At 47.4% G+C, this 27,634-nt stretch overlaps 8 non-coding genes across 8 annotated transcripts; all 8 read left to right on the forward strand.

Annotated features, from left to right (window-relative positions):
* Nucleotides 1–756: 756 nt before the first annotated feature.
* Trnak-uuu lies at nt 757–829 on the forward strand. Its single transcript has one exon. It is a non-coding gene; the product is annotated as a tRNA-Lys (tRNA).
* Nucleotides 830–7,811: 6,982 nt separating this feature from the next.
* On the forward strand, nt 7,812–7,893 carry Trnap-agg. Its single transcript has one exon. It is a non-coding gene; the product is annotated as a tRNA-Pro (tRNA).
* A 6,179-nt stretch (nt 7,894–14,072) lies between these two features.
* Nucleotides 14,073–14,145, forward strand: Trnak-uuu. The gene has a single exon. It is a non-coding gene; the product is annotated as a tRNA-Lys (tRNA).
* Nucleotides 14,146–14,283: 138 nt separating this feature from the next.
* Trnas-cga lies at nt 14,284–14,365 on the forward strand. The gene has a single exon. It is a non-coding gene; the product is annotated as a tRNA-Ser (tRNA).
* An 11,680-nt stretch (nt 14,366–26,045) lies between these two features.
* Trnak-uuu lies at nt 26,046–26,118 on the forward strand. Its single transcript has one exon. It is a non-coding gene; the product is annotated as a tRNA-Lys (tRNA).
* A 138-nt stretch (nt 26,119–26,256) lies between these two features.
* On the forward strand, nt 26,257–26,338 carry Trnas-cga. The gene has a single exon. It is a non-coding gene; the product is annotated as a tRNA-Ser (tRNA).
* A 752-nt stretch (nt 26,339–27,090) lies between these two features.
* Nucleotides 27,091–27,172, forward strand: Trnas-aga. Its single transcript has one exon. It is a non-coding gene; the product is annotated as a tRNA-Ser (tRNA).
* Nucleotides 27,173–27,526: 354 nt separating this feature from the next.
* Nucleotides 27,527–27,599, forward strand: Trnak-uuu. Its single transcript has one exon. It is a non-coding gene; the product is annotated as a tRNA-Lys (tRNA).
* Nucleotides 27,600–27,634: the final 35 nt, after the last annotated feature.

Consider the following 27,634-nt stretch of genomic DNA (forward strand, 5'->3'; position numbering starts at 1 on the left):
ATTGTGACCCCTGCCCACCTTGCCGCCGGCTGCCTAGCGCTCTCGTGCATACATAATTAAATAAAAGAAAAAAAGGGAAAAAGAGGAAAAATAAGAAAAAAATGAAAAAGTTGTGTAAAAAAAAGGTGTAACGAAAAAAACAAATAGCTCAGTTGGAAGAGCGTTAAACAAAAAACAAAAAAAAAACAAAAAAAATTGGATAAGGCGTCGGACATCGGATCCGAAGATTGCACGTAAAAAAAAAAAGTGGCTAGGATACCTGGCTATCACCCAGGAGGCCCGGGTTCGATTCCCGGTAAACTATAACAAAAACAAAAAAAATAAGGAAAAAAAAGTGGTTAAGGCGTCTGACTGGAAATCAGATTCCCTCTCGGAGCGTAGGTTCGAGTCCTACTGACTGCGTTTCATTTTTGTGTCAAGAGGTGAAGAGCATCTCCAACGGAACCTGAAATGAGCGAATACGTGGGAAACGTTGCATTCGAGACGCTTGTGAATTTCCCAATTGCCCAGTGAGTGTCGACTAAACAAGTAGCTCTTCTGCTTCAACGCATGAGACGTAGAAACTGCTGCAATTTGACATCACATCGTGTGTCAGCTTTCTTCGATAGTCTGTTACGAGCGTAGTGTGATGAGTTTGTAGACAGCATTCAGAGGACGTTTAATTAGTAACAGCTCCTTTGCAACGATTGCCCAGCAAAAAAAGGACATGAGGCAATGTGTCGGTAGCATAGTGGGAGGTGTCGTAATGTAATGTGAGCCCGGATAGCTCAGTCGGTAGGGCATTAGGCTTTTAACCTAAGGGTCCAGGGTTCAAGTCCCTGTCCGGGCGGAAATTCTAATACTTTGATAGCGGCTCGCCTAGTAGCGGTGAAAGCACTACGGAAAAGAACGCAGCTACGCCGTTTCGTGGAACTGCAGTGCTCTAAACGCCAGCAGTTGCATGTGTAGGGAGGCTCTTGTGCCACCGGCAGTCGTGGCCGAATGGTTGCGGCGAGCAGACGTGCCCGTCGCGAGCTCCGCTAGCAGTTGTGTTTACATCGTGGGTCGCCGTTGTTTGCAGCGGCCTGGTGTCTTTACTCAGCGTGTTTCTTCTCTTTTTGTAAGTTTTAAAGGATTTATTGTGGAAAATGGTGACGTACAACCGGTCCAATACTATTCAGTTGTTGTTTGATCGCGAATTTCCGCGTCCCACGGCTTTTGAATTGCAAATAGATCCAGCTTTGCTTGATGGTGTTCATTTAGATTTTATCGTTAATTCATTGTTCTTGAAAATCCTTGATAGTGAATTATGTGAGCGTTTGGTGGCCGTTAATGGCGTGGTTCGGAAATTTAAACATCCTGATGGGAATATTAGTGACGTGCAGGTGCTACATGCCGGTTATGGTATACGAAATGTGAAAGTTTTCCGTCTGTCTTTTGAAGTGCCCCTAGATGAAATTCGCCGTGCATTAAGTTTATATTGGACTATCTTTGCTGTCACTAAAGATTATTGGTCGTCCGCGTATGTTTATCAATGTGATAACGGCGTACGTTCTGTGCGGATGGATTTAAAGAAACGTATTCCGTCCTTCGTTATCATAGGCGGCCATAGGGCTTTCATCTCCTACACCGGCCAACCTCCAACGTGTTCTCTCTGTCATTCCACTAAACATATGTGGAATTCTTGTCCCCGTCGGCGTCCTGTGCAGTTGCCCCTAGAAAACTCAGGTAGTTACGCAGGTGCCCTTCTTAGAGGTTCTCCGCCACCGGCTGACTCGTTAGTTCGTGAACCGGTTGTAGCGGGTATGTCTATTCTTCCTAGTGTACCTGTTGTACCACTTACGCCTGTTGTTGACAATGTCCCAGACGTTAGCACTGAATGTCGTCCGACCAACCGTTCTGTTCCGTTGCAGGAGACGACTTCTGTGGCTTCACTTGTTGCTGAACGTGTTCAGAGCGTTCCGGTATCAGGTGCTATTACTGTCGCAGTTTGCGACACCGCGCCTGCCTCAACGGTTCTACAGTGTCAAACGTCCTCCCCATGTGATGTTGCAACTTCAGTGCCTGTTGTGTCGGACACCCCTGCTGGGGATTGTGCACCTACTGCCACTCCTGACAAGGTCGCGGACTCCAACCCATCCCCCAGTAACATTACTGCTCCAGCGAATACCTAACGCATTTCTCCGCCTCACGCGGAGAATTTGGTTATGGATGTAGAACAGCACTCTGTTGCCTCAGTGGGGAACGTAAAGACCGAGTTGCAGGACACTGACTTTGCCATGCAACGAGGCAAACGTGTGCGAGAGCAAAGTCAGAAACTTAAGGGTATGCTAGGAAAGGGTGCCGGCGGCAGGGAAATTTCGCCCCCTTCGAAAAAGATTAGTACTGACACGGAATCTCGTAAACAGCGCAAATCGCAGACTCGCGCGTCAAGGAAAACCGTGTCGGGTGACACTACCAGCGGCAGTCTGTCGGACGGAGACACGACCAATCTTGCGCCGCTCTCCTGGGCGGACGATGAAGACATGTAACTGCCACGGTACCCTGCTTTCCGTCTCCGGTGAGTCTGCACGTTACCGGTGACTCCCTTTCAAGAAATTTATCAGTGTGCCCTACACCCATGCGTCCTGTAGCCGCATGGTTAAAATAGCCACATTAAAAATCAACTGTATTGCGGCTTCTCAGAAATTGCAAGTCTTGGCAAATTTTATCCAACATTGTCGATACGATTTTATTTTTCTGCAGGAAGTGAGCGTTGTGTCCCTTGATGTTTTAACGGGGTATTCCGCCATTTATAATATCGACCCGGAAGCTCGGTGTGGTACCGCTATTTTATATAAGTCTGCAGAAGAGCCGACGCGCGTCAAACGACTACCGACCGGCAGGGGGATCTCGTGCGTTATCGGAGGCCTGCAACTAGTTAACATTTACGCTCCGTCTGGCACTAGTTTAAAGAGGGCGAGAGCGAGATTTTTCATTGAAGATGTACCCACCTTGATTGGTAGCCCGACGCTGCCCGTCGTGTTGGGGGGCGATTTTAATTGCGTGGTCGCGGACAGTGATCAGTTTCCTACGGCTCATAAGTGCGTCGACCTTGATCGTCTGATTGCAAGCTTCCAGTTAGCAGATGTGTGGCGTGTTCTCTATCCTCAACAGCAAGTCTTTACGTAGTTCTATCGAAATGGGCTAGTATTGATAGGTTCTATGTGTCGACCTGCATAGCGGATCATCTAATTAGTGCCGACGTCGCCCCTGTCTGCTTTTCCGATCACTGCGCCTTCTTCTGCGACCTTCGCGCGCCGCAACTCCGCCAGTTACGTCGATCTCGGGTATGGAAGTTTAACGTGACCCATGTCCGTGCCCCCTCGTTGCCACGGCAGATTCACGATACGCTGTCTTCTTGCGGCGAAAAGCTGGCTTACTATGCCTCGGTTGTCGGCTGGTGGGTTCACCTGGCCAAGCCGTCTATCCGTGCTGTTTCAAAGTGTTTTAGCGCCGAAGCTACGCTGTGGAAACACAGAACCACTGAATATTATTATCAGATTTTAAAAGATGCCGTCTCTCTACCGGCTATTGTCGATGAGCAATTTATGATTCAGTTAAAAGCTGTCAAAGCTCAAATTTTTAAATTGCAAGCCCAAGACTTTCAGGGCTCCTTACTTAGAAGTCGCTGTGTAGGGGCCTTTGATGAGTCACCGACTATTCACCATATCGAAAGAGAGCGGAGACGGGGTGTTACTAAATTTATTCGGTGTCTTAGACTGGAGACTGGGGAGCGACTAACCACTGAGAGGGACATTCGTGCGCATATTTTTGCCCATTTTAGTGCCGCGTTTCAACGTAGCGACCACGATAGGGCGGCCGCACATGTACTCATGGGTGAAATGCGGAACCTGCTTACACGTGAGGACAATGACACCCTCCTTTTGGCCATCACGACGGAGGACATGAGCGATGCACTCAGATCGTCTGCTTGTAACAAGTCCCCCGGCCCTGACGGCATTCCTTTAGAATTCTACCTCGAGTTCTGGGATCTCTTAGAACTTATCATCACAAAGGTCGCAAATGAATTGTTGAGTGGCCTTCCGTGTCTGGCAGAGTTCCTAGAGGGTATAGTCATTCTTCTCCCTAAGACCGCTGGGGCTGACAAAGTTGAAAACTTTCGACCGATCACGCTGTTGAACAGTGACTACAAACTTTTCAGCAAATGCGTCGCCACCAGGCTGCACACGGTGATGCGAAAAATCATTAGCCCTTTCCAGATGTGCGCTGTGACAGGGAGGGGTTTCCTTGCCGCCGTGAGCACGTATAGGGACGTCGTGGCTCACACTGCTGCCACACGGACTCCAGGGGCGATTCTCTCGATTGACTTTAGGAAGGCTTTTGATAGGATTAACCACGATTACCTTTTTGCCTTGTTAGGTCACATCGGCTTTCATATGAACTTTGTCTCCGCCCTTAAAAATGTCCTAACGAGAGCGTCTTCTCGCATTCTGATCAATGGCACTCTTTCGGCTCCCTTTAGGATTGCACGGTCTGTGCGGCAAGGGTGTCCCCTCTCTATGTCCGTCTTTGTTATCGCTCTTGACCCCCTCCTCCGCCGAATTGGGCGCACTGTCAGTGGGATCGATGTAGAGGGTGTACGGGCGTCGTGCGTTGCGTACGCCGACGATGTCGGCGTCTTTATACAACAAGAAAAGGACATCCCTTTAGTTAAACCTGTGTTCAGTCTTTTTGCCCAGGCTACAGGTGCGGAACTGAACCCGCATAAAACGGTGCTACTCCCAATAGGTGCCTGTCGCAACTATGCTGCCGATTCGTGGTACACCATAGCTGCCTCCCACATGTTGCTCGGCATTCACTTCTTTGCTTGCCCCATAAAGATGGCAGCTCATAACTGGCGCCGTATTTCGACGACTGTCAAGGGTCTCATGGTTCGTCACGCCACCCGGCAATTACACCTTCTACAGCGTGGCGAGTTGATCAATGTTCACATTCTGGCTAAAGCGTGGTATGTGGCCCAAGTGCTCAACGTCCCACCTCCGTTGGCACGCACGATCAGCCAAGCAGCACACTGGCTGCTGTGGCGAGGTCATATTTTCAAGGTGAAACTTGCCACATGTACCCAGCCTCCGTCTCGCGGAGGACTAGGTCTTGTAGATGTCAGAAAGAAATGTTCTGCCCTGCTTGTCAACCAACTTGCCACCATTGTAGAGAACAGCCCTCGCAGTACGACGGCTGCCCTATTGCGCGCCCATGAACCCCTTTCTGACAGTGCACCGATCGATGTCTCGCGGGTACCTTACAAGTTTGCTGTATTCAGAGATTTTTTCTTGTCCCGCAGTTATCAGGTTTCACTAGCTCGCGACCGCAGGACGCGGTCTGCCACCTCTTTGTATCGTGAGATGATTGGTTTGCCACCACCGACTAACTTAGTCCGTCAATATCCCCACAACAACTGGGTTCTTGTTTGGCAAAACGTCAGCAACAAGTTGTTACCGAAGGAAGTGCGCAGCACGTGGTATACGGTCATCACTCGCACTGTGACCACCAACGACCGACTGGCGACTATTCACCTAAGTTCGTCCTCTAAGTGCGAGTATTGTGACGAACGGGGTACACTTGAGCATCGATTTCTTTGCAGAACCACACGAGATGTGTGGGCTATTTCCTGCGACATGCTAGCACTCATTAACAGGACTGACAAACGGTCGTTTTCCCCGCTAACGGCTGTCATCCCTGACATTAAACCTTTTCCGCAATCTAAGCGAAATGCTACAGTGTGGATTTTAGGGCATACCACCTACGCTATATTTGCCAAAAATATAATTGATCCAGTCGACTACTTGTTTTATCTATGGGAGCGCCATGAAACGCTCCGGAGGACAGCCTCATATCGGAGGTGTATTCAGCGCTTTTTGCAAATCCCCATTGAACAGCAATTTCGGAAAGTTTTCAATCTGGCACCGACTGTCCTCCAACCTTAATGACGACGTCGATCATGGTCCTGAAATGTGGACAGATGTAATAGCGTGTTGACGTAACGAAAGAACTCGAAATAAGAAAACTGAAGAAGAAACTGGAAACACATTGACCTGAAAAATAATCGAATACGGAATTACCTTTCTTTCGTCCTATTCTTTGATTGTTTTCATAACTTTCCTTTTTCCTTTCTTTGAGATAGAAACGCACTTTCGATTTATTTCGAGTGTGATTTTTTACTCCCTTTCGAGGGCTTTAGTCTTCCTTTCTTTCATTTGGTATTTCGTTTTCTTCTTTCCTACAGAGATCGCTTGCTTTGAAATTCTATGTTGCCTATTTTGCTCGTTTCTTTCCGTGAAGACAGCACATTCAAAATCTTCTATTCCTTTGACACTCCTTTCCAAGAGAGGTGTTTTGTTTTTAGTTGCCAAATTATGTGCCATTTCATTTTTTCCCATTATGGAGGAATAGAATTTGCTCATTTTTTTCTCTCAGGTTCGTTTCTTAACTCCATGTCCCGGTAGAGTTGAGGGCTTCTAAGTTCTTCGTGTTTTCTTTTCTTCTCCCACTGCACTTCTTGTCGTTCTCTTCCAGCAGGAAACGCTGAATTTCTTTAGTTTTGGGGCGATGTTTTCGTTTCCTTTGTGGCTCCAAATATTTCTTTCCTTTTTCTCCAGCCAACAGGCTCCAATGGTAAGTCCCACACTATTCATCATGCCAGTCGGCAATTCATAAACAAAAAAAACACTAAAAACAAAACAAAAATATTAAAAACACACGAAACAATTTAAAAAAAAAAAAAAATTTCAGTAGCAAACAGAAAATCACAAAAAAAAAACCAGTTACTTACAACAGACTCGGGAGGCGACTTGGTGACAGGTCTGGGAGAGACATTGTGGCCAGGCCTCGGGACATTCGACCCCTGCCCTCTTTGCCTCTGCCTGCCTGTTGCTCTGGTTGCATCTTTGTTCTTTGTTCCTTTAAAAAAAAAATGTAAAAAAAATCCTACCGGCTAAAAAAAAATTAAATAAAAAAAGAAAAAAGTCCTGCCGACTGCGAAAATTTTCTCGCTCTCAAAAGGCGGACGTTCAGCTGCAAAAACTAAAAAAAAAAAAAAAAATCGGTAAAGCTGCGTGCGATTTTCCGTACCAACGAGCAGAAATTTTCGCACACTTGTGGCATGTATGGGCGAATGCCGATGCAAACCAGTGACACCACTCTCAACAAGACGAAAATTTGTCTAAGAATACTGATTTTCGCGGCGGCCGCTGCTTCCTGTGGCTATCGGTTCACCTCGCACGGACGCTAGTACTGCAGAAATCCGTCATAGGCCCCCGTCATTTTGCCGCGCCGTCGCCGTGTTCGTGAGTACGCTGATGTGCTTGAAAGTGTTGGACAGAGCGAGCATGCATTTCTTTTTAAGAATCGCAATTGAGTCATTCGAGTGCAGAAAAAACAGTGGTGCACCGTTTCTTTTCGTGAGATCTCGCAGCTGCTTGGAAGTGTATCCAACTTTTAAGACGACAGAAAACTAGCGTCAGCGGGAAGTCGGTGAAGTCGCCATTGGAGCCACAAGCCAGCAATTACGACACGCAAATCACTGGCACACATTGCAGCTGTACCATAATGCTCGGCAGAGGCAGAGGATAGCTCAGTCGGCAGAGTGCTAGGCCTTCAGCCAAAGGGTCCCGGGTTCAAGCCCCTGAGCAGGCTAAACTTATTACACTGTCGTTACGGCCAATGTGCTGGCCACGGAAGCACTAGAGAAACGAGTGAGGCCATGCCATTTTCTACCGTCAGGTTGCTTTAAAAGGAGCAGTTTGACTAGTCGAGAGGCGCTTGTGCGATCGGCAGTCGTGGCCCAGTGGCTAAGGCGTCTGACTAGGAATCAGATTCCCTCTGGGAGCGTAGGTTCGAGTCCTACCGACTGCGTTTCATTTTTGTGTCAAGAGGTGAAGAGCATCTCCAACGGAACCGTGAAATGAGCGAATACGTGGGAAACGTTGCATTCGAGACGCTTGTGAATTTCCCAATTGCTCAGTGAGTGTCGACAAAACAAGTAGCTCCTCTGCTTCAACGCATGAGACGTAGAAACTGCTGCAATTTGACTTTACATCGTGTGTCAGCTTTCTTAGATAGTCTGTTACGAGCGTAGCGTGATGAGTTTGTAGACAGCATTCAGAGGACGTTTAATTAGTAACAGCTCCTTTGCAACGATTGCCCAGCAAAGTAAAGGACATGAGGCAATGTGTCGGTTTCAGTTCCGCCGCAGCAGCGGCCGTGTGCAGACGTGCCGGAGTGCTCGCTCCGCGCGTGTTTGGCGGCGCCTGCAGCTGGTTTAGTCTTGTGAGTACATCATGGCCTTTGCCATGGATGATCAATTACGCCGTTACACGTTGCGTTTCCAATTTCCGTTAGGTTTTGGCCGACCACATGTCTACGAATTAGTCGATTTTTTCTTCGACAGGTTGGGTCTTAAAGACGAGGAAGTTTTAGGATTTTCATACGATTTTCTGGCGAATGCCGTCTACGTGAAACTTGTTAGTGACCAGCCCTGTTTACGTGTCATGGACTTAACTAAGGGTACCACCGAGTTCCTTAATTTTGATGGTGAAATTTGTAAAGTTGTCGTTACCCATGCTGGGTTAGGCCTGCGTACGGTCCGTGTATTCAACCCACCTTTTGAAGTTGATCTTGAACGTATTCGGCAATGTTTGTCCCAGTATGGGAACGTATTGGAAATTCACCAAGAGCAGTGGAGCGGACTTAAACACTTCAATGTGGATAATGGTGTCCGGGTAGCGCGAATTGATGTATTCAAGCATATCCCGTCGAACGTCGTGGTACAAGGCTTCCGGGCACTCGTAATGTACGAGGGGCAACCACGTACATGTGTCCTTTGTGGCTCTCCGGACCATATGAAGGCCGCGTGTCCCCGTGCTAAACCATTGCGTCGTGTTTTCCGACAACGTGATGGCCTTGGAGTTGGGCAGGATGGTAATAGGCCGACGTATGCCGAGAGCCTTGTCGGTCCGTCTGTCGTTAGCGCGCCACAGCTGCACGCGGCTGAGGTTGTGCCAGACGTGACGGCCGCCGATGTAAACACAGCTACGGCGAGCCGACTGCCCGTTGCTCCTGACGTGGAAAACTATGCAAACGACGGGGCCGGAAATTCGCGCCCTTCCGATGCTGTGTGGAACTTCCGCCTCGGTTGCCCGATCAACATCTGCTCCCATCTGTGGAGAGTCTTCCACCTGAGGACTCTGATGACCAGCCGCGAGTTTCCCATCCCCTTGAAGTGTCTTCTCCAGTCAGCGTAGTTTCCGGCAAAGAACAGTCTCCCACGGGAGCTACCCCTACCGCTGCGAAATCTGACAACAACGAACAAGTCGAGGACACCCGTCCTCAGAGGAAAGGACGACAAAAGAAATCGGTCCGTAAGCAGAGTGACGAGGAAACTCGTACTCTTGAACAGAAACTGCAGCGTACTATCAAGCAGTTCCGGACGGATGAATGTGAGAGAATCGTCACAGACGATGGAGTACAGGTCGTGCAGCATTCAGAGGAACCCGATACGGGGATGCATGTCGACAGTTCTGGACCCGATGCATTTATGGATACCGCTCACTCGCCGGGGTCCAGCAGGCAGTCTTCCTGGGCTGACGATACGCATTAACATGGCATCACCCTTCTTATGCGGGATTACAAAATTGCAACTGCTAATATAAATCGAATAACATCTGATGTAAAATTAAAATGTTTGACTGACTATGTGTATGCCGCCGATATAGATATCGTATTCCTACAAGAAGTCGTCACACCCAAGGTCGGGAATGTCACAGGCTATGAGGCCCTCATAAATATTGGCGATGAGGCAGGGACTGCAATTTTGTACAAAGCGGGCATCACTTGCAGACCTCGAGCGATTTTAGAAACGGGTCGAGGGATTGTCGTACAATTCGAAGATTTGCTTTTGGTCAACGTCTATGCCCCGACTGGATCTGCAGGCCGAAGGGATAGGAGTGTTTTATATCGCGATGAAATTGTGCCATTATTATCCCGTGGTTGTTCGAAGATTTTATTGGGCGGCGATTTTAATTGTGTTGTACCCAGAGAAGACCAGTGTCCGAATTTTAATTTTTGTTTGGAGTTGCGAGATTTAATTGATGGGCTGGACTTACAAGATACCTGGTGCTCACTTCGCCCGCAGGTGACCGGATACACTTATGTTACCGCTGCCTCCGCTAGTCGTCTGGATAGGTTTTATGTATCTAAAGACATTTTAAGCGCTGCCAGGTATTGTGAAATATCGCCTGTTAATTTTAGCGACCACTGTGCGTATCACATAAGGCTTAGGCACGTCTCGCAGAAAACCTTTTTGGGTCGAGGCGTATGGCAACTGAACGTCGCACTGTTGGGCGACGGTGACCTGAAGAAGGATCTCATTGCAACGTGGCAATGGTGCCTCCAGCGACGACAAAGGTATAGGGAGCGTGTTCATTGGTGGACGGAGCTAGTAAAACCGCACATAAAGAAATGTATTTGTCAGTTTGCCAGGGCCAAGGCGTACTGGAAGAAACAGACGTTGGAATTTTATTTTACCGCTCTCCGCCAGTTGTATAACGATTACTCTGCACTGCCTGGCAATCTCCTTCGCATTAAACGTACCAAAGCCAAAATTACCGCATTGGTTCGTGAGTCTCTGGCAGGAGACCAAGTCAGGTCACGCGCTTTCGATGACACCTTTAACGAGTCAGCGTCCCTGTACCACGTCATACGGGAAGCTCAAAGAGGCAGACAAAATATCATTACTCAACTGACAGATGACGATGGTCGTGTTTATGATGAGCAAGGCGAGCTTAAGGCTTTTATTCGGAATCATTTCCGGCAACTTTACTCACTGCCTGACACAGACGTAGAGGCGGGAGAGGAATTTTTGTCTAACATTACGGCATCGGTGAACCCGGACGACCACGCTCAGCTCCTGGCCAACATAACTAACTTCGAAGTGAAGTCAATCATTACGTCTGCGGCGAAAGGAAAAGCTGCAGGATCAGACGGTTTGCCGGTTGAATTTTATCTTCGGTATTGGGATGTTTTCGGCGACGAACTGACTATCATGTATAATGAATTGTTAACGAATACTGCTTTTCCATCGCAGTTCACTGAGGGCCTGATAGTCTTAGTCTCCAAACCGTCACAAGGGTCTTCACTCAATAACTTACGACCAATCACCCTACTGAATGCAGTTTCAAAATCTTTACTCGGATTCTGAATGCCAGACTCAAGCCAGTTCTTAGTAAAGTGCTTGGTTCATACCACATGAACGTGGTTACTGGTCGATCGATGATAGACGCCCTGTGCGAATATCTAGATATTGCATATTTGGCTTGGATTTCCAAGACCACGTTGGCAATAGTCTTCTTTGACTTCGACAAGGCATTTGATAGGACTAACCATGGATTTCTATTCAGAACGCTGGACAAAATGGGTTTCAACCAGCATTTCGTACAGATAATAAGGAACTGTATCTGCAATACGTCTTCCCGCGTGAAATTCAACGGCCAGTTAACAGCCCCTGTGCCCATTCAACAAGGTTTGCGACAAGGGTGCCCGCTTTCCACGACTCTTTTCGCCAATGCTATAGAGCCACTACTGAAAACGTTTTGCGTCACCTTACCGGGTCTTCAAACGCTGAATACCAAGACCGTCTGTCATGCCTATGCGGACGATATCAGCGTCCTTATCAACAACGACGAAGAGTTCGATACCGTGCGACGGCTTGTCCACCGGTATGCCAGCGCCTGCGGTGCACGCCTTAACGAACGGAAATCCAAAGTCTTGCATTTAGTTCCGCAGGCTCGCTTCGCGAACACCGTTTGGTTAGAGGCAACCAACCAGCTCAAGCACCTTGGTTTGATTCTCACTCCGAATCCACGGGAAATGGTAAGAGTGAATTGGGAACAGAAGCTCAACGTCCTTCGAGCTTTGATTCGAGAGCACAATATGCGGTCCTTAGACAGGATTCAGAGAGCACATTTCGTCAATTATTATGTTCTCAGCAAGATTTACCATGTTGCCGCTGTTCTCCCTATTCCTCCTGATATTGCAAACAGAATTTTAGCCCTTGCAGGCTGGTACATTTGGTGAGGTAATATTTTTAAAGTCGCTTTCAAGGCCACCGCTTTACCTCGGTATAAAGGTGGTTTAGCCCTTAAAAATGTTGAATTACAGTGCTTAGCGATTTTTCTAGCTCGAACATCAAGGATCTTACGATGTAGTCAGACAGGTCTTACAGCGCGTCTATTCCAGCGGTTACGACCACCGGATATGACGCCACCGATAAATGTTGGACATATCCATCCCGAGCTCGTTCATATTCGCCGATATTACGTGGAGTCCAGCTATGTGCAACAACACCTGCAACCACTCACTGCTGCGGCTGTCTACAGTGTATTTACGAATCGGCAACAGAATAACTCTATAGAAATGAAGTATCCTGGCAAGAACTGGCGACAAATTTGGATGAATATCAGCACTCCTCTTCTTCGTTCCCGAGTTCGTTCCGTGTCGTATGATGTTGTGAACGAGGTGATGCCCACGGGGGAGAAATTGTGTAAGATCCAACTACGGCCTACACCGACTTGCGACACATGTGGCCATGTGGAAACATTGCAACACATATTATACTGCAGAGATCAGACGCAACTCTGGAATTGGACGAGAATGAAACTGGCTCTTATTAATAGAACGACGCCATCCGCAATACAACTGCAAGATATATTCCAGCCGGACTGGAAATTATTTCCGAAATCTAAAAATAATAGCTATACCTGCTTAATTGGACAGTACCTATATTATATGCTGACGACTAAAACGCCTACACTTTCTGATTTTCATTTGTATCTTATTGTCGAATATTACGCGATCAAACGATTACGAAAGTATAAAGAAACGTTTCAGAATTTTCTCACCGTTGCTTTGAATGATGGGAAGCTTTAAGTGCGCGAACCAATGGGTACGATCATTGCTTTTTTTATTTATTTCTTATATTATCAGGGTATCTGATTGTCAGTTTTCAGGACTCCATTGCTTCATAGGTTGTACAATTTGTGCACCTAAGGTCAACGAGAAGCAGCATGCAACAGGATGCCAAACTTGTGGAGCCAGTATTTATTTCTAGTTTTTTACGTTACCCAGAAGACAAGTATAGTTTAATTTGACGAAGTTTAACAGACGGGGTAGTATTTCTTTCTAGATACCCATCTTTCCTCTATACAGAACTTTATTTTTCTATTATTATTTACGATGCTGAAAGAGACACCTCTGATCTTGTTGTTTTTGTCTCCACCGACTCAAGGAACACACAATACTACCCAGTTACTTTAGTCAATAACTGCAAGAAAACAGCACGGCGCTAATCTCGGCGAACACACTCTCAACGCTAAGAGATGACAACTTTGAATCATGCCTTCAGCAAACTGGATCATCGACGAATGCAGAACGACAAGGAAACATTTATGCTATTATTAAGTGAAGACGAGCTTGAGACGTAGTGATACTGAGATCTACCACCGCAAAAAAAAAAAAAAAAAAATCCACTAATAAAGCGCTGAAGCTAGCCGAAGAAGGCACACAAAGGTGAGCGTATGGATGGGCTGTATGGAAGAGGGGAAGCCCAAAAAAAAAAAAAAAAAAAAAAAAAAAAAAGTGGTTAAGGCGTCTGACTAGAAATCAGATTCCCTCTGGGAGCGTAGGTTCGAGTCCTACCGACTGCGTTTCATTTTTGTGTCAAGAGGTGAAGAGCATCTCCAACGGAACCGTGAAATGAGCGAATACGTGGGAAACGTTGCATTCGAGACGCCTGTGAATTTCCCAACTGCCCAGTGAGTGTCGACAAAACATGAGACGTAGAAGCTGCTGCAAATTGACTTCACATCGTGTGTCAGCTTTCTTCGATAGTCAGTTACGAGCGTAGCGTGATGAGTTTGTAGACAGCATTCAGAGGACGTTTAATTAGTAACAGCTCCTTTGCAACGATTGCCCAGCAAAGTAAAGGACATGAGGCAATGTGTCGGTAGCATAGTGGGAGGTGTCGTAACGTAATGTGAGCCCGGATAGCTCAGTCGGTAGGGCATTAGGCTTTTAACCTAAGGGTCCAGGGTTCAAGTCCCTGTCCGGGCGGAAATTCTAATACTCTGGTAGCGGCTCGCCTAGTAGCGGTGAAAGCACTACAGAAAAGAATGCAGCTACGCCGTTTCGTGGCACTGCAGTGCTCTAAACGCCAGCAGTTGCATGTGTAGGGAGGCTCTTGTGCCACCGGCAGTCGTGGCCGAGTGGTTAAGGCGTCTGACTCGAATTCAGATTCCCTCTGGGAGCGTAGGTTCGAAGCCTACCGGCTGCGTGCGATTTTGCGTAAAGACGAGCAGAAATTTTCGCATTCCCTCGCGGGCAGCCGTGCGGTGCGGACGTACGGAGCGGCTGGTCGTGTTTACTTCGTCGCTGCCGGCGGCGGTCACTGTGCATGGTGAGTGCGCGCTTACAGCGATAACACTAACCTCGGTAATGAATACTCGAACGCAATCGTGACTCAACCAGAACGGAAAGACACTCTTAAATTGACATTCGACCCGAAATTTGCTAGACCACAATCCTTTGAGGTAGAACTATTTGTCCGAGATGTTATGAAATTAACGCTTGAAGATTTAATTGGCATACACTTATCGATCGTTAGTAGTACCGCCTACTTGAAATTGGTGACGGCTGAACGATGTGAAGAAGTTGTTGAGTCTTGTGGTGGATCTCTTAAGTTCCAACATTCAGACGGAAACGTTGGCGAGGTACGACTAACGCAGGCAGTCTTGGGATTGCGAACCATCAGAATATTTGAACTGCCCTTCGAAGTAACTGCCGAGCAGATTAACGCCAAACTACGGAAATATGGTTCGGTAGTATGCAACGTTGCTGAGAAATGGTCAGGTCAACATATATTCCCAGTATTAAACGGTGTGCGGCAAGTGAAACTCGAGTTGCTGAAGCATATTCCATCTTACATCATTATAAGTGGGTACAGGGCCATAGTAATTTATGACGGGCAACCACGGACATGCTCGGGATGTGGCTCTACAGCACACGTCCGCGCTCAGTGTATTCAAAGGCGCATAGCGCAGATCCCGACTGGCGAGCGTGAGCAGCCTGGCCCCAGTTATACGTTGCCGATCACTTACGTAGCCGCCGCCAGTGTAAACACCGCTCCAGAGCTCAGCGTCGATTTCACCCGAGATGCGTACACTGATCACAACGAGGAGAACATACCAATGGAGACGAGTAATGTACCGGAAACCTTCGGAGCTTCCTTACAGGAAGTTAAGGAGGGAAGTAAGGAGACGCAGGGTGGCAGCCAGGTCCGTAACGTCTTCGAACAGCCGCAAGCGGCGGAAGTTTTTCCCATGGCCGAAGACTGTGCCACTCAGGAGAACACTGCTCAAAACTCCAAGTGCCCTTCCCCGAAAAAGCAGAAGAAGCGAAGAATCGCGCAACATGGTGCTGACACAAAAGCGCAACCACTGCGCGAGAAAGCCAATCAGGTGCGTCAGAAGATGACCGACGTGACGTCTCAGGTTTCCACTGCCACTCCCCAGACGTCCAAAAAGTCCCGCACTGACGACTCCGAGGCTGACTCCGACAATAGACCCTCCCCATCACAGACGAAGATGATGTCAGTAGATACAGAAGGTACAGGTGGCCACCTGCCAGATAGCAGTGCAGATCCGCCTGCAGCTCACCACCAGCGTAACTAGGCGGACGACGTCGAAGAATGCTCTCACGACAACGGTATGACCGAAGTACAGGGACAAGACCGAGAAACAGTGTCAGAAGTCCGGGAAACGGAATCGCAAGGGCAACAGTAGACTGAATCTGCTCTTCAGGCGGTCGATGCCGACCCCGACTTCTTTTAATTGATGCCCCTCCGTCATCACTAAGGGAGCGGCTCAACGCCACGCATACCTCTGCCCTCATGCCACCCTTACAGGCATACCGTGTTGCCACGGTCAACATCAACAAGATCAGCAGTACGTCAAACCTGAGGAATCTTACGGATTTCTTATATGCAGCTGATGTCGACATTGCGCTGTTGGAAGAGGTCGCCGACATTGATCTGGATCGTATCACAGGTTACAATGCGTTAATCAACCCGGGACGTGGCAGTGAACTCGGAACTGCCCTTATGACCAAAGAAGGCATCGCCGTAGCCAATGTCGACAGACTGCCGAACAGCAGAGGTATTGCGGGGACAATCCACAACACCCGATTCATAAATGTTTATGCCCCTTCTGGAACGGGAAAGAAACGCCGGAGATCGGTGTTTTTTAAGGAAGAGATAGTGCCACTTTTTACAACCCGCACAGGCCAAGTCGTATTTGCAGGTGATTTCAACTGTGTACTAAAACCCAAAGACCAAACGCCGCATTTTAACACTTCCATAGAACTTCTGGACATTGTTCGAGAATTAAACCTACTCGACACGTGGGAACTTAAACACGGCGACGTGCCCGGTTTTACCCACGTAACCAGCCATTCTGCCAGCCGCATTGACAGAATTTATGCAACTTCCAATTTACGAAACCATATTTTACAAGCGGAGCGATGGCCGCTTATATTCTCTGACCATGTAGCATACATATATGTACCATAAATATGGAAAAACAGGGTACATATAGAGCGAGAGGCCCGTGGAAACTGAATGTTTCCCATTTATCAGATCCAGGGTGCCACGCCGTCATCCAACACACATGGGCAGATTGTGAAAGGAAATTTCCACTGTACAATTCGGCTTTCTCGTGGTAATAAAATGTGCAAAGCCAGCTCTAATAAAAGCGATGAAGTGTTACTCTCGCGAGAAATACGCCTGGCAGAGGACCACAATAGAATTCTATTTTCAGTGCCTACGCGACCTTTATACAGACGATAATACAGTAGTGGCCAATCACATGCAGATCAAAAGAATCAAGGCGACACTCCTAACACTGACGCGACGACAATCTGAAGGCTATCAAGTGAGAACACGCCTGCAAAACGCAGTGCGGGAGGAGACAACATCCATGTACCACGTTATACAAGAGCAAAAAAGAAGAAACAGGAAAATACTGACTGAGCTAAAAACTGCAGACGGTCGCCTTTTCGACACACAAACTGCCATTCAAGAAGAAATTTATAAACATTTTACGGCGTTACTAGCTGAAAAACCAATAGATGTGGCAGCGCAGGCAGTCCTTACGGACAGGGCGTGGGGGAGACTTGGTCCGGAACAGGCGGAAGAACTCGCCTCAGACATACTCGAGGATGCAGTGGCAGACGCCATTCTCAAAAGCCCAAGAAATAAATCGCCTGGTCCTGACGGATTACCTGCCGAGTTTTATCACACATTTAGGCGACGGTTAATTAGTAAGTTGACTCTGGTCTGTAATGACATTATGAACATTCGAAATGACAGCTTCAAAGATTTTTGTAAAGGGATAGTGGTGCTAGTTCCAAAAACTCCAGGAGGCAAAACTGTTGAGAATCTTCGGCCTTTAACATTGCTTAATACTGACTATAAAATTTTCGCACGTGTCATTATGCAACGATTAAATTCAGTCATTACCAGCGTTACCGGCGACTACCAAACGTGTGTTGGACCAAATAGAAATATTTTCCACACTTTAACTGCATATAGAGATCTCATAGCGATTGCCGAAGCCTGTGACATCCCAAGTGCCCTTGTGTCCCTCGACTTTGAAAAGGCCTTTGACAGGGTGAACCACTCCTATCTCGTACGCACCATTGACGCCATGCATTTTCCTCAGAAAATCACTGATACTGTTAAAACCCTCTTGATGAATGGTACGTCGCAAATCAATGTAAATGGACGCTGAAGCAGGCCGATCAGCATCGCAAGTTCAGTACGACAGGGCTGCTCAATGTCGATGGCATTGTTTGCCGTAGCACTCGAGCCATTCTTGTACTCCCTGACGCAAGACCTTCCAGGGCTGCTCATTCATGGTCAGAAGATTATTTGCCAGGCATACGCAGATGATGTCAGTTTTGTAGTAACGAAAGACGAGGACTTAGAGAAAGCTTTCCACATTGTAACAACGTATGAAGCTGCATCGGGGGCAAAACTGAACCGTCACAAGTCAGGCTTAATGCACATTGGACGCGGATTAGAACTCGGTGCTGCTGAAAGAATAAGAAGCTTGGAAACGATCACCTCCCTCGGGATTGAATACACACGCAATATCCGCCGCACGGCTGCCTTGAACTATAGAAAACTGCTGGCAAAAATGCGCGCTGGCATACGGCAACATAGCCTGCGAGCTCTAAATGCCATTCAAAGAGTGGCATTAGTTAACACCTACATAATTTCCAAAGTAAATTACGTTGCCCAAGTACTGCCATTACCAAAGACTATTGCACAACAAATGTTAGCGGCGCTTGGCCACTTTGTTACCAGGGGTCAGATATTTAAAGTAAAGTATGAAACCCTCACCCTACCAGTTTGGAAGGGAGGCCTCAATTTGACGGATGTCTACCTCAAAGCAAAAGCCTTGTATGTTAGTCAAACATACAAACAGTGGCACGGATCACCTAACACGCTGACGGCTCACATTTTGAATGAAATAGTGCCTCCCAATCTGGACCCACCTGTAGATGTAAAACATATTCTGAACTCGCTCTGTCACTTAAGGTATTTCATCCTAGAACTTAGCTACATACAACGAAGAATTCCAGAGGCAGACCGACACAAAGTCAAAGCAATTTACGCCACCTTGACGGAAAGTACACCACGCAATATAGTGGAGGAGAAATGTCGAGGTTATAACTGGAAACAAGTCAGGGAGAACATTCACGACCCGCTTCTGTCATCTACAATTCGCTCAACTTGGTACATGGCAGTCAATAGGAAATTTCCGACCAATTCGAGGTTACATAAGATTCACCTGGCTGAAACACCGAATTGTATCAGATGTCACTTAGTCGACACAGACGAGCATAGATTTACTTGCGACGCTGTACAGGACATATGGTCCCTCTGCACACGGAAACTCGCAAGCATACTGCGAACGTCACCAAGAACGATAACACCGACACGCCTACTCAACCCTGACGAAGTTCCCTATCCCAATACAAAACGACGTGCCGTCAATTGGCTAAAGGGCCAAACTGTATACTACATCCTATCCGAGAAAGAGAAGAGTAAAGAAGAATATTGGATACATTTAACGATGGAACACCAGACACTGCTACGAACGACGAAATATAGAGAAAAATGCTTGTTTTTTATTACGAACGTTGACATAGAGTCACTATATTGCAAGAATCTTGACTTTATCACTTCTTTTAAACTCTTTCATAGTTTTTTTTCGTAGCATTTGCCATACTAATGGGGCGACACTTTTATTCTTTTATTACCTTTATGTTAGAAAACCAAAAAGGTACCCTGGTAAGATGTCATGGAGACTTTGGTGGCCGGGGCTTCGAAGTTAAGAGCAGCTGAAACAGAAATAACACTTGAGAGATGGACGAAAAAACGAATGTTAGACAACGGAATACAACAGCAATAGCCATTCCCCGAGAAGACAATCTTTGAAGCCACCAGTCTGCTGAAATTCCCCCCGTATACCTACGGAGGGTCAGGGATACCAATCAAGAAATATTTTCATTTCCGTCTCATGAGGAGACATTTAATTCCTTACAATTACAGCTACTGAAGCTAGCAGATGAAGGCAATTTTGGCGAGTGCAAGTGATGTGCTATAAGGGGAGGATGGAGGCCCGACAAAAATAATAAAAAAACAAAAAAAAAGTGGTTAAGGCGTCTGATTAGAAATCAGATCCCCTCTGGGAGCGTAGGTTCGAGTCCTACCGACTGCGTTTCTTTTTTGTGTCAAGAGGTGAAGAACATCTCCAACGGAACCGTGAAATGAGCGAATACGTGGGAAACACTGCATTCGAGACGCTTGTAAATTTTACAATTGTCCAGTGAGTGTCGACAAAACACGTAGCTCCTCTGCTGTAACATATGAGACGTACAAACTGCTGCAATTTGACTTTACATCGTGTGTCAGCTTTCTTCGATAGTCTGTTACGAGCCTAGCGTGATGAGTTTATAGACAGCAGTCAGACGACGTTTAAATAGTAACAGCTCCACGCAACGATTACCCAAAAGTAAGGGACATGAGGCAATGTGTCAGTATGCGTAGTGGGAGGGGTGAACACATAATGTGAGCCCGGATAGCTCAGTCGGTGTTCCGCTTTAGACGCCGTGCAGTGTGGACGTGCCTAGTCTTCCGCTCCGCCGTAGCGTTACGTATAGTGGACTATCGTTTTTGTTTACGTGTTGTGTTGCAACTTCTGTGAGTGTTTCTCCATCGTTGTTTCGTACCTTGTGTTACTTTCTGTCCTTATTTCAGTGTTTTTTGTGTAGCGGTTTCGACCGCATATTTTGAAAATGTCGTCCCAGGTTATTCCTCGTCAGGCTACAGTTAGTTTTGCTTTTGACAAGTCAACCCGCCATGTGCAACCTAGTTCTCTTGAGATTCATGATTGGTTGGTAGATACCTTTGGTGTTCATTCGGATCAGGTGCACACTGCTTATTTTGATACCGAACTGTATGTTTTCTTTGTTAAGTTTATGGACCCACTTCAGGTTGATAAAATTCTTTCTAAATATGGTCATCAAGTTCTCTTTCGGCATCGGGATGATTCTGTAAGTACCGTGCTGCTTTCCAATGCTTCCATCACGTATACCAATGTTCGTGTTTACAACCTTCCACCGGAGGTGGATAATGTCTATCTTAAGGAGGGTCTACAGAAGTATGGTGATGTAAAGAGCATTCGCCTTGAACGCTGGTCAAGCCAACATCGCCTGCAATGTTACAGTGGTATTCGTTCAGTCGAAATGCACGTTAAGCAGAATATTCCATCTCACCTGCAGATCGGTGGATATCGTGTCCATGTAACATATAGTGGTCAGGTGGGCACCTGTTTTTTGTGCAATGAAAGTGGTCACGTGCGTACCGACTGTCCGCGGAGAGTTTTTGTTTTAAAAAATTCTCTCGAACAGCGTCGCAAGTTAACGGTCGCTGACCTCGTTGCAGGTGGTTCTGCTCTTGGTGTAGCACAGTCCAGTGGTAGTAGCGCTCCGCCACAGGTTTTGCGCACCCCTGACACAGAATTTCCTCCTTTGCGTGCTAAATCTGATGTTGTTCCGTCTGTCCCTCAGGTGGGTGTGCCACTTTTGAATAATAAGAGGCGTCGCCCACACGATGGAAATAGTACGGATGAGGATCTCCCTGAGATGCCCCAGTCCGAGCGACCGGCATCCTCCGAGCCACTGTGTACTGTAGTTGCTCCCTGCTCTCCTGAGGTAACGGTTACGGTGGCGGCTGCTGGCGCCCCTCCGGCCTCCGACGCAGCTTCTCTCGAGTCGGATCGTCGGTCGGGCCTGTTGGCGCCGTCTTCCGAACCGACTTCGATGTCACAACAAGTGGAGCCGCGACAACTTCCTGCTTCGCTGCCCCATACCTCTGCCAGCGGAGCTGCTCCGCTTCCGTCCAACTTTGCGGCCTCGGAGCTTCCTGCTCACGATTCGCCTCCGTGCAGTCCATGTTTGCCGGAAGCTAGTGTAAGTGTTGACCATTCCGTTTTGTCGGAGTTTCCCCCCGCGACCCCGGATCCCGCATGTGGACCGGCGCGGGTGGTGTCGGATACAGAACTTGACCCTCCTACGTCACCGGCGGCTGAAGTTTCCTTGCCCGTCAGCCGACGCAAGTTACGCGTTCAGCCGAACGTTAATGCTGTTCGTAAAAAACCGAAGCGTAAGGGATCCGCGGAACGGGGTACCAGTCCCCCTCCCTCGGATGCCTCCGTCTCCCCTGCTATGGACTGTGACGTTGGTGCGTCGGTGTAGGTGATTTCCTTTCTCGCTTTTCTCTCTATGGTTCAAGCATACACCTTTCTTACCTTAAATCTTAACCGTATTGAGTCCGACGTTCGCATTGCCTCTTTGCGGCAGTTTATTTACGACGCCTGTGCGGACGTAGTGTTCTTGCAGGAAGTGTTGTTTTCTGATCTCTCTCTACCTGGATTTCAAACTGTTTTTAATGTCGCGCCGGAATATTCAACAGGAACTGCTCTTTTCTTTCGAGAGGGCATTCCTATTACTGACATTGAATTCCTTGACTCTGGCCGTGGGATTGGTTGTCGTCTTTTTGATCTCCGCCTCGTTGTTTTGTATGCCCCCTCTGGTTCGGGTCACACTGTGGCTCGCTCGCGCTTTTATAAAGAAGAGCTTATTTATCTTTTGCGCCAGAGTCCTCGGAGTCTCCTGCTCGGAGGCGATTTTAATTGTGTTTTACGCCCTGAAGACCAGTCCCCCAATTTTAATTATTGCCGTGATTTACATGACTTAGTTCGTACGATGCATCTGCGTGATGTTTGGGAACACAAATATCCAACCCTGGTGAAATATACGTTTTTTACCGCGTCCTCATGCAGTAGACTCGACAGATTCTATTTATCTGATTTTTTATGTGATAAAATTCTTCCTGTCGATGTTATTCCTACTAGTTTTTCTGACCATTGTGGTTTTACTGCAACTGTAAATCTTAGTCACCAACCTGCAAAACTTTATCGTTCCCAGTGGATGTTAAATGTTTCCCACCTTGCCGACAGTGCTATGGATGATGTTATAAGTGGCGTGTGGGAGCGATGTCTTCGCTCTGTCCCGCGATACCCCTCCTTGCTGGTTTGGTGGACTGCGTTTGCCAAGCCCAAGATTCGTAAGACTTTGATTTTTTACTGTGCTGCAAGGGCGCGTGATTTTAAGAACACGTATGAATATTACTACTCTGTCCTGCGTGAACTATATGACGCAGCGGGTACCTCTCCTCTGCGGATCCATGATGTTCGTCGTATTAAAGCCAAGCTCTTGAGCCTTAAACGACGACAGATGGATGGTCTGCGAGTTAAGTCGAAACCTCACTCTCTTGTTGAAGGAGAACTGACATCCTTGTACCACCTGCTACGGCATCACACTCGTCGTCGTCGCTCCTTCATCTCTTCTCTTACGGTGGATGATGGACGGCAGCTTATTGCACAGGAGGAAATGATTCGTGCTCTTCACCAGTATTACACTAGTCTCTATTCTGCCGATGATTCTGGTGAGTCTCTTTCGGATGATGTCTTTGGGGATCTAACTGCGACGATCGCGCCTGACGCGAACGGCGAATTTCTCCGGGAGTTCCAGGTAGATGAGGTTTTCGATTTTATTGCTCGCTCTCCGTCCAGTAAATCGCCGGGTCCAGACGGCCTGCCTAAAGAATTTTATCTCCGTTTTTGGCCTCTTTTGGGTGGCATTTTTACGCAGATTTTAAATGAGATTGTCAGGGGGATGGATGTGCCTGCCGATTTTAAAGTAGGGAAAATTGTTTTAATTCCGAAGTCTTCTGGTCGTTTATCTGCTGCCAATCTTCGTCCGCTCACATTGCTGAATTTTGACTACAAGACAGCTGCTAGAGCGCTCAATAGCCGGTTGTCCTCTCTGCTTCGGGGTGTGATTGGTGCACATCAATGTTGTTTTCATGATAGATCTATTCTGACACCAGTAGCCGAATATCGGGATGTTGTCTCGGTTGCGGCGGTTACAAACGTACATTGTGCCTTTGCCTTCCTTGATTTTCATAAGGCTTTTGATCACGTCAGTCATGTGTTTTTAGATCGTGTTTTAGGTACAATAGGTTTTAACGCTTCATCACGTGGTGTTCTTGGCAATTTGTATAGGGGAATAACAGCTAGGGTGTCAGTCAATGGGCAGCTGACGCCGCCCATTGCTATCCGCCGCGGAGTGCCTCAGGGTAGTCCGCTCTCTATGTCTTTATTCGTATTGTCCCTGGAACCGCTGCTTCGGACTATTGCTCTCAAGCTTCAGGGTATGTCTCTCTCTGGTGGGAAGCTCTCGGTTAAGGCATATGCGGATGATGTCGTTGTTCTCCTCCGTCAACGTGATGATATCCCGTTGTTGAAAGGGGCAGTTGATGCATACTGTCGTGTCTCTGGAGCGCGTCTCAATCAGGGTAAATGTAAGTTCCTTGATATTCGAGGATTTCGCGATGCTGACGTCCCTTGGGCCACTGTTGTCGATCGCCATACGTCCTTGGGGATTATCATTGATCGGTGTCCTCTAAAAATGGCGGCTCTCAATTGGAAGTCGGTCACCGAGAAGATACAGGGGGCTCTGATGGTCCATGAGCAGCGCTCTGCTACCATTTTGCAAAAAGTCAGAATTTTAGACACCTACGTTCTATGTAAAGCTTATTATGTTGCTCAGCTGTTCCCACTTCCCATGATGGTGGCGAAAAGGTTGCGCCAATTGTCTAGCAGGTTTATATGGAAGGGCCATCTATTCAAGTTACGTTACGAGGTAATGACGAAGCCGCGCATCTCCGGAGGCTTGGGCCTCTCTGACATTACTCGCAAGGCGTCTGCTTTGTACGTCCGCCGAACGACTCTAATTGTTACGCAAGAAGTGACTTCGATTACATCCAGGCTTTTTACTGTTGTGCGTCCGGCGAGCCTTGCTCCACCTGTCGATGTCGGACGCCTAAATTTTAAGTTGAAACACATTCGGGAATTTTACATTGCGGTGAGTTACCTCGGTGACGTCTTCTTGCGGCGACCGGTGCCAACGACCAAGGGCTTGATTGCCCGCTGGGAGGGGCTGGCCGGTCCCAATCCAATAGAACTGGCGTCTCCATCTGTGTCCTGGAGGAACGTCTGGAAGAATGTTAGTCTGCCGATCCACTCTATGGCCGTGGCGTCCACGTGGTATAGGGTAATAAATAATTTGGTTCCCACCAATGTACGACTGCACCGTATTGGTCTTTCTGACACGGACACCTGTACTCGGTGTGGTCTCGTGGATACCCTTGAACATCGATTCACCTGCTGTGGGCACCTTGCTAATTGGCGTTGGCTCAGGAAACAACTTGCCTTTGTCACTAGGTCTGCTGAAGCCGCTTATACTATTGACATCATCGTCCGGCCCGATTCTTCCTTTTTTCCGCGAACGAAGCTCCATACCGTCATGTGGTTGATTGGCCATTTCGTACATTTTGTCAACAGTTGTCATGAAGAGGATGGACACCTAGCGTTTCGGCAGTACATGCTTACTGCTTACTAGCAGCGCTTGCGATTGCCAGGCCTCCGAGATGATTTTGCCAATATGCTTAGCCTGACATTTGAAAGAGAGGGTGTTGGCTAAGGTCACCTGTGTGAGCCATTTTCTTTTATACTGTTTCTGGATTTGCCGCCTTTATGTATGTTTCTTCTCTACACCAGGACTGAAGTTTCCGTGTTTTTTTGTTTTTTTTTTTTGTTTTTTTTTTTTTTGTTTTTTTTTTTTTTAATCTTTATTTCACAAAGCAGTCTACATTATATAGTCATGTTTTAGGATTTTAATTTCAGTAGTGTACTTCTTTTGAAGTGGCTGTGTTGTGGATGTTCCTTAATATTTTTTTTTCAATAGATATATTTGTTAGAGGAATAATAATTACGCTTTCATTTGCTCATAATGAGTTGAAACTGAATTGCAAGCATTTTAAAAAAAAAAAAAAAAAAAAAAGTGGTTAAGGCGTCTGACTAGAAATCAGATTCCCTCTGGGAGCGTAGGTTCGAGTCCTACCGACTGCGTTTCTTTTTTGTGTCAAGAGGTGAAGAACATCTCCAACGGAACCGTGAAATGAGCGAATACGTGGGAAACACTGCATTCGAGACGCTTGTAAATTTTACAATTGTCCAGTGAGTGTCGACAAAACACGTTGCTCCTCTGCTGTAACATATGAGACGTACAAACTGCTGCAATTTGACTTTACATCGTGTGTCAGCTTTCTTCGATAGTCTGTTACGAGCCTAGCGTGATGAGTTTATAGACAGCAGTCAGACGACGTTTAAATAGTAACAGCTCCACGCAACGATTACCCAAAAGTAAGGGACATGAGGCAATGTGTCAGTATGCGTAGTGGGAGGGGTGAACACATAATGTGAGCCCGGATAGCTCAGTCGGTAGAGCATTAGGCTTTTAACCTAAGGGTCCAGGGTTCAAGTCCCTGTTCGGGCGGAAATTTTAATACTTTGGTAGCCGCACGTCTAGTAGCGGTGTAAGCACTACGGAAAAGAATGCAGCTACGCCGTTTCCTGGCACTGCAGTGCTTTAAACGGTACCAGTTGCACGTGTCGGGAGGGTCTTGCGCTACTGGCAGTCGTGGCCGAGTGGTTAAGGCGTCTGACTCGAAATCAGATTCCCTCTGGGAGCGTAGGTTCGAATCCTACCGGCTGCGTGCGATTTTGCGTAAAGACGAGCAGAAATTTTCGCACACATGTGACATGCGTGGGTGAAAGCGGATCCAAACCAGTGACACCATTCTCAACAAGACGGAAATTAATTTTTTAAGAATACTGTTTCGCGACGTCCGCTGCCTGTTGTGGCTACCGGTTCACCTCGCACGGACGCTAGTACTGCAGAAAGCAGTCGCAGGCCCACGAACGCGCCCCCGTCATTTTGTCGCGCCGTCGCCGTGTTTGTGAGTACACAGATGTGCTTGAAAGTGTTGGACAGAGCGAGCATTCATTTCTGTCTAAGAAGCGCAATTCAGTTCATTCGAGTGTGGCAAAAGCAGTGGTGCAGCGTTTCTTTTCTTAAGATCTCGCAGCTGCTTGCAAGTGTGTCCATCGTTTAAGACGACACAAAACTAGCGTCAGCGGTGCGTCAGTGGGAAGTCGGTGAAGTCGCCATTGGAGCCATAAGCCAGGAATTACGACACGCGAATCACTCGCACACCATGCAGCATGTACTACAACGCTCGGCTGAGGGACCGGACAGCCCAGTCGGTAGAGCGCTAGACCTTCAACCAAAGGGTCCCGGGTTCAAGCCCCCGTCCAGGCGAAAATTAATACACTGTCTTAACGGCTAATGTGCTGGCAGCGAAAGCGCTACAGAAACGAGTGAGGCCATGTCGTGTCGTGTTGTGTTCTGCCATCAGATTGCTTGTAAAGGAGCAGTTGCACTTGTCGAGTCACGCCTCTGCGACCGGCAGTCGTGGCCGAGTGGTTAAGGCGTCTGACTAGAAATCAGATTCCCTCTGGGAGCGTAGGTTCGAGTCCTACCGACTGCGTTTCTTTTTTGTGTCAAGAGGTGAAGAACATCTCCAACGGAACCGTGAAATGAGCGAATACGTGGGAAACACTGCATTCGAGACGCTTGTAAATTTTACAATTGTCCAGTGAGTGTCGACAAAACACGTTGCTCCTCTGCTGTAACATATGAGACGTACAAACTGCTGCAATTTGACTTTACATCGTGTGTCAGCTTTCTTCGATAGTCTGTTACGAGCCTAGCGTGATGAGTTTATAGACAGCAGTCAGACGACGTTTAAATAGTAACAGCTCCACGCAACGATTACCCAAAAGTAAGGGACATGAGGCAATGTGTCAGTATGCGTAGTGGGAGGGGTGAACACATAATGTGAGCCCGGATAGCTCAGTCGGTAGAGCATTAGGCTTTTAACCTAAGGGTCCAGGGTTCAAGTCCCTGTTCGGGCGGAAATTTTAATACTTTGGTAGCCGCACGTCTAGTA

Source organism: Schistocerca piceifrons, chromosome 3, assembly GCF_021461385.2.
Source record: "Schistocerca piceifrons isolate TAMUIC-IGC-003096 chromosome 3, iqSchPice1.1, whole genome shotgun sequence".
Classification (NCBI taxonomy): Eukaryota; Metazoa; Arthropoda; class Insecta; order Orthoptera; family Acrididae; genus Schistocerca; species Schistocerca piceifrons.